The sequence below is a fragment of the Carassius carassius genome, chromosome 35 (assembly GCF_963082965.1).
Source record: "Carassius carassius chromosome 35, fCarCar2.1, whole genome shotgun sequence".
NCBI lineage: Eukaryota > Metazoa > Chordata > Actinopteri > Cypriniformes > Cyprinidae > Carassius > Carassius carassius.
In genome coordinates, this window is record NC_081789.1 from 7191494 (window position 1) to 7197493 (window position 6000).

At 38.5% G+C, this 6000-nt stretch overlaps 1 protein-coding gene across 1 annotated transcript in view; it reads right to left on the bottom strand.

Moving 5' to 3' along the window:
• The window catches only part of galnt11 (UDP-N-acetyl-alpha-D-galactosamine:polypeptide N-acetylgalactosaminyltransferase 11 (GalNAc-T11)), a 30132-nt gene extending 27488 nt beyond the window's left edge, over window positions 1-2644 (bottom strand). Inside the window, exon 1 of the mRNA XM_059524374.1 lies at window positions 2496-2644. The gene's annotated coding sequence lies outside the window, so the exon portion shown is untranslated. The remainder of the gene's footprint in view (window positions 1-2495) is intronic.
• Window positions 2645-6000: the final 3356 nt, after the last annotated feature.

Below are 6000 nucleotides of genomic sequence, written 5' to 3' on the forward strand. Positions count from 1 at the left end.
AGTCTAAATATTTAAGTATTTGGCACTGTGATGAACACCATAGCGAATCCACAAAATCTGAATGGCTATTTAAATATATTTAAATACGGTTAAGAAAGTAGCAGCTGCTTTATTTATAGGGTTTCCGGGGTAACGGCTGCATTTTCTGCAGTTTAGCGCCATCTGCTGTCAGAGAGTGAATGTGCTTTCATTCAGCGCGTCTCACACATGCTCTCATGCATGCTTGTTTTCATCAGAGCGCACAAGCGTCTTTCAAGCAACATACAGCAGTGTTGTGCATTTAACCAGTTGATGGGAATAGTATTCTTAAAATGCATCCCAAATTCTGAATATTTTGTAATGTATAATTATTCACGGTATTTAGAAGTGTCCACGATAACAATATTGTGCATATTCATTACCATGATATATCGCATTAACGAATACCGGCACATGTCTAGTCTGGTTTAAGTAACCGCAGTTAGTGTCAGGTACATGCTGTGTGTATCTAGGCGAAAGCAAAAGCACTTTATTTGGCCTTCCGAAAGTAGATGCATGTAGGAATCTTTAAGATTACTTACAACAGAACAGCAACGTATTTTATGGATGACCATTTGTGAACCAAGGAGAGGAGGTCATTCTGACCTTGCTATGACAATCTGGCGTTTCTGAATCAGCTTCTGTAAGTATGTTTTGTTATTAGTTTAAGTATTTGCTATTGAATGTTCAAATGCAGTGTTTTGTCATTTGCGTGTATGTGTGTGTGTGTAAGAAAGAGAGAGGATCACACAGTGGAGTCAGCTTTCTTAACCGTCTGTGGCTTATGTACTGCAACCACATACAAGCTTCCTGACAGTGTCTGTCACGACACTCTGTTCCCCTTTCAGGCTTGAATTGATAGTAAAATCAACAGTAAAATTAACTGTCTTTACATTTATTTTGAAAGATGAAGCTTGCGATTATGGAAAGGGGGCGATACATTTCCAAAAATAATGTGTTTTTTGAACATTAAAACAAAACAATATATTCAGTTACACCAAATACACAAAATAATGATTTATACTCCCATTTAAATACATACATACATAAACACTGATGCCCTTAGCAACCAAACATAGGAAAAAGGTTGTGACAATGCTGCATTTTTTTTTTTTTTTTTTTTTGGTAAAGAAAATTTTTATATGGGATATGTAGGCCTATGAGATATAGAGTACTGACCTCAGCATTTCAAAAGCATTAGTCAATCATTAACATGTACTTTGCACAACATTTTAAGCCGTAACACATCAGACAACAAATCAGAGTAAAAATAAATACATTTCTAGTTTAGTCTCATTGTATTGCATCACATCACATGAATGGCAAAGACACGTGTCATTCTTCAAACTGATGCAGAGTCAGACATCCAGCGGCCTCAGTAACTCGAGAACCCATCCGAAAACTGAAACCAGTGAATGCAATTATATGGAATTACAGCACAGCTCTTGTGAATGTTTAATTTATGCTTGGGTCCTGAAAGCCAATTTACCAGGATAAATAATAAATAATCTTGCCGTGTCATGCTCCAGACATCACAAAAAATGCAAGCATTGCAGTATTTGTAATAATTTTCTTTAGCTAATCTAATTTAACTAAAGACAGACCAATATGTTGGCCTGGCCAATTTCTCAGCCGGTGGCCATTTAAAATTATCTTCTGATAAAAATGCATTCTTAAGTGAATGTTAGATGATTTAGGATAGGGCCAGAAGTTAACATAAGAGTTGTAGTCCACAATCTGGCAAAATTTATAGTTCACATTTCTTGTGCGCACTGTGAATTTTAAGTAAATGTTGTGTATAATTTGTTTTCCAACCATATGCACGGTTTAATAATCTTTCCAAAACAGGACTGAGTTAAGTCTAAAAACGAATCAGCTCGGAAGTGATTAATCAAGCTCAAGTCGAGTGACGTTTTAAGGGATTTCGTTAGGCAGTGTATGTAACTTAACGTTTGCTTGGATATGAACTATAAGTTATCTAGAGCGGTTCTGTTCTTATACGAACATGACAGAAAAAAATCTAACTATTTTTTTTTAAACTACAGAACATGAACAGATCTTTGTCTCAAATTGCTGCGCTGCCTACATTAATGTTACACAGAAATCCATCATAGACTGTCTCAACAAACTAGTCAACTAACGTTACCTACCTAGAAAGAATTTCTGGATACGATATTATCAGATGACCTTTATCACTCAACATACGTCAAAGAATCATGGCTTTAATCGCGGCTGGTTTGACCGCAGTCGCACCAAAATCCCTGCTGATTCGTAAAGATCCTCCTCAGACGCCCAAAGCCCAAACATGATGCCTATGTAGGCGGCTCACTGGGACGCAGACATAATGAGCTATGAGCTAACTCGTTAGCTGCACAGAATGAACAATAACTGCTGTAACGTTACTTTAACCCGGCACTGATCTAAACCTCTCTAAAACGTGTAATCTCTGGTAATGTCAGTGTGGTACAGTGACTCACTCGCTGATGAAGAGGTCTTTCACAGCAGCTCCATTGCTCTCCTGCGATCTGAATCTGAGCTGTGCTGCTGTCGGTTACTCGCTGGTGATGATGCGCCTGCGCCTGACTGACTCTGTTGCCGCCTGCTGGCCGAGCTTCAATATGGCACCAACTCCACAACGTTGACTGCTGTGTTTTCAACACATTGAACAAACCACTTCATCATCTAGAATAGATCAGTGGTTTCCAAACCTGTCCTGGAGGACCCCCAGGTAGGGCTGTGCAAAAAATCGAATGCGATTTTCATGCGCATCTCATCAGTAAAGATGCTCCTGTGATTAGAAGTATTTCTCCAGCACGTGCGTTCAGATCAGGGCTGCCAGGTTTTCACAACAAATCCTGCCTAGTTGCTTCTTAAAACTAGTCCAATCGCGTTTCCAGGAAGTTCCCCGATAAAAATTGCTTCCCGGGGTTAAAATATACATTTTTTTGGAAGGGTTGCCTAGGTAAAATTCGCATTTTAGGGGCTAAATATCACGTTATTTGTATTGGGGTTGCTTCAAACCGCGGATATGAAAAACAATCGTAGACTTGGCAACACTGGTTCAGGTGGAACGGCATTTACTACACAGAGCCGTAGTCTACCGACAACTAACACACAATATCGTTTTCAAAATCGATAAAGAATCGTCTGCGATTTTAACATCGATTTTGTGTAGATTTTCAGTGAATTACGGCTCGGTGTAGTAAATGCCCACCAGTGTTGCCAAGTCTGTGGTTGTTTTTCATGTCCGCGGGTCGAAGCGACCCCAATACAAATAACGTGATATTTAGCACCTAAAATGCGAATTTTACCAAGGCAACCCTGCTAAAAAACTTATATTGTAACCCCGCGAAACAATTTTTATCGGGGAACCTCCCGGAAGTGCGATTGGACTAGTTTTGAGAAGCAACTGGGCAGGATTTGTTGTGAAAACCTGGCAACCCTGATCCGAATGCACGTGCTGGAAATATACTTCTAATTACAGGAGCGTCTTTACTGATGAGATGTGCATGAAAATCGCATTCGATTTTTTGCACAGCCCTACCCCCAGGCCTGCAAATTTTGTATGCCTTCCTTATCAGGCACACCCAATTTCTTTATTCCAGTCTTTACTAATAAGTTTATGAGTTGAATCATAACAACTCATAATCATAATTACCCAGTACTGTACTAAGTTTTCTACAACTATAGGGTATTTTATACTACAATACACTACAGTTTACTATAGTAAAAACTAAAGTATACTGCAGTATTTATTACACTTTATCAGTTTACTATAGTTACAGTGTCACCCACTAATATTGGCACCCTTGATAAATATGAGCAAAGACAGCTGTGAAAATAAATCTGCATTGTTTATCTTTTTGATCTTTCATTCCAAAAATTCACAAAATTCAAACCTTTTATTGAAGTAAAACAATTTAAAGTGGGGTGAAACTCACTTTATGAAATAAATGTTTTTCTCCAATGGATGTTGGCTACCATTATTGGCACCCCTAGAAATTCTTGAGTAAAATATCTCTAAAGTATATTCCTATTCATATTTACATTTTTAGTGCACCAGGGTGACTAAGATCATGACAGGGTCACAGCCATGACTTCCTGTTCCACATGATTATAAATATGAGGAACACAAAGGCCAAATTCCCTTAAAACCAAACTTCTGATGTGTAGAACAAGATTGTTGAGCTTCACAAAATAGAAAGTGGCTGAAGAGAAAAGAGCTAAAGCACAGAAAATACCCATTTCAAACTATCATGGCAATAATTAAGAGGTTTCAATCCACTAAAGTCGTTACAAATCAGCCTAGAAAATGATTGTCACAATGCACAAGTGAGAAGGAGAGTTTATATGGCCAAAGACTCTCCAAGGATCTCAGATGGATAACTGCAGAGATTAATTGAGCCTTTGGGTCAGAAACCCTAAAAATATATATAATGTAGCATCCAGTCAATATTGAGAAGGCCAGAACTGATGGTTAAAATGACTTTTATTGCCGTCCGTGTCATCAACCAACGTAAGAGCTGAGTAACAAACAAATAAACCATGCATTACCATCACATTTCGAACGCTACACAGCTCATTACATTAGTTTCAATCCGATAGCATTACCAAATTATACATTTTACAATAAACATTTCAAGTAACTCAAATATATTTCTTATTAACTATACCAACCTTGTTCCACAATTGACCGAAGCTAAACCTTGCAGTTTTAACTGTTTCTCCGTGGCCTTTTACTGTTTTTAACCGTGAACCTTTTCAGACTTTCCTTTCGTCCTTTGCGCCGTTTGCCAGTTTCGTTTCCGTCACCATACTTCCGGTTTCTTTGGTTATCAAAATAAAAGTCCGATACCGTAATAATAAAACCTTATAGCGTAGCTATAATAAAAATAGTGCTTAACTACTCTGTTGGCCTTTACACTCCCACCAAATTATTTGCTGTTACACACATAAAAACACAAATAATTTCTTCAAGTTACTTAACCAGAATACAGAAATAATCTTGTAAACATGTTACACCTGTAACTTCAACATCTCAATACACTTAAGCATTGTGGATTTACCTTTCACAATCTTCTAGTAGCAGAACTAACTTATGTACTGGGCGTTCTACTACAGACATTTTGTTCACACGTTGACCCCTTTTGGTAAGATTTCTGTCTGCAAAGCCTATTTTGACCATACATAATGTATGGTCAAAATACTGTAAAAGATCTGTATCTTTTACAGTGTCCAAGATTCGACCAAGTTTCCACTGTGATCGTGGTTGCATTTCATCCTTGTCCATTACTATGTCACCTATTTGCATGTTTCTTTTAGGCTTGTGCCATCTTTGTCTGACCATTATGTTTTGCAAGTACTCCCCTTTCCATCTGCTCCAAAATTGTTCGAGCAAGTACTGTACTTGGCGCCATCGTTTTTGTGCATATAAGTCCTCCTTAACGAACTGTCCTGGGGGAGGCAGAGGTGTTGAGGTTTTCAATGTGACAAGATGATTTGGAGTTAGCGGCTCCAAACTGCTTGGATCGTTGAGACTGTCTGTTGTAAGGGGGCGGCTGTTTACTATAGAAGCTGCTTCATACAAGAAGGTTCTGAGTGAAGAGTCGGTGAGTCGACCTGGTGTGAGAGCCAATGTTGCATTAAGAACGTTTCTCACCGTACGTATCTGCCGTTCCCATACTCCACCTGCGTGACTAGCATGAGGTGTGTTTAGGACAAAATCACATTGTTTTTCTGCAAGGAAGGTTGTCAGTTTATCCGTGTCGATTTCACCTTGTGCTGCACTCATTTCGTTTTTGGCACCCACAAAGTTAGTACCCTGATCGCATTTTATTTGTCTGACAGAGCCTCTTAGAGCGATAAAGCATCTGAGTCCATTTATAAAGGTGTCCGTTGATAGGTCTTCTAACATTTCGACATGAATTGCACGTGAGTAAAAGCATGTGAAAAGAAGGCCATACCTTTTATATTCTTTCCTTG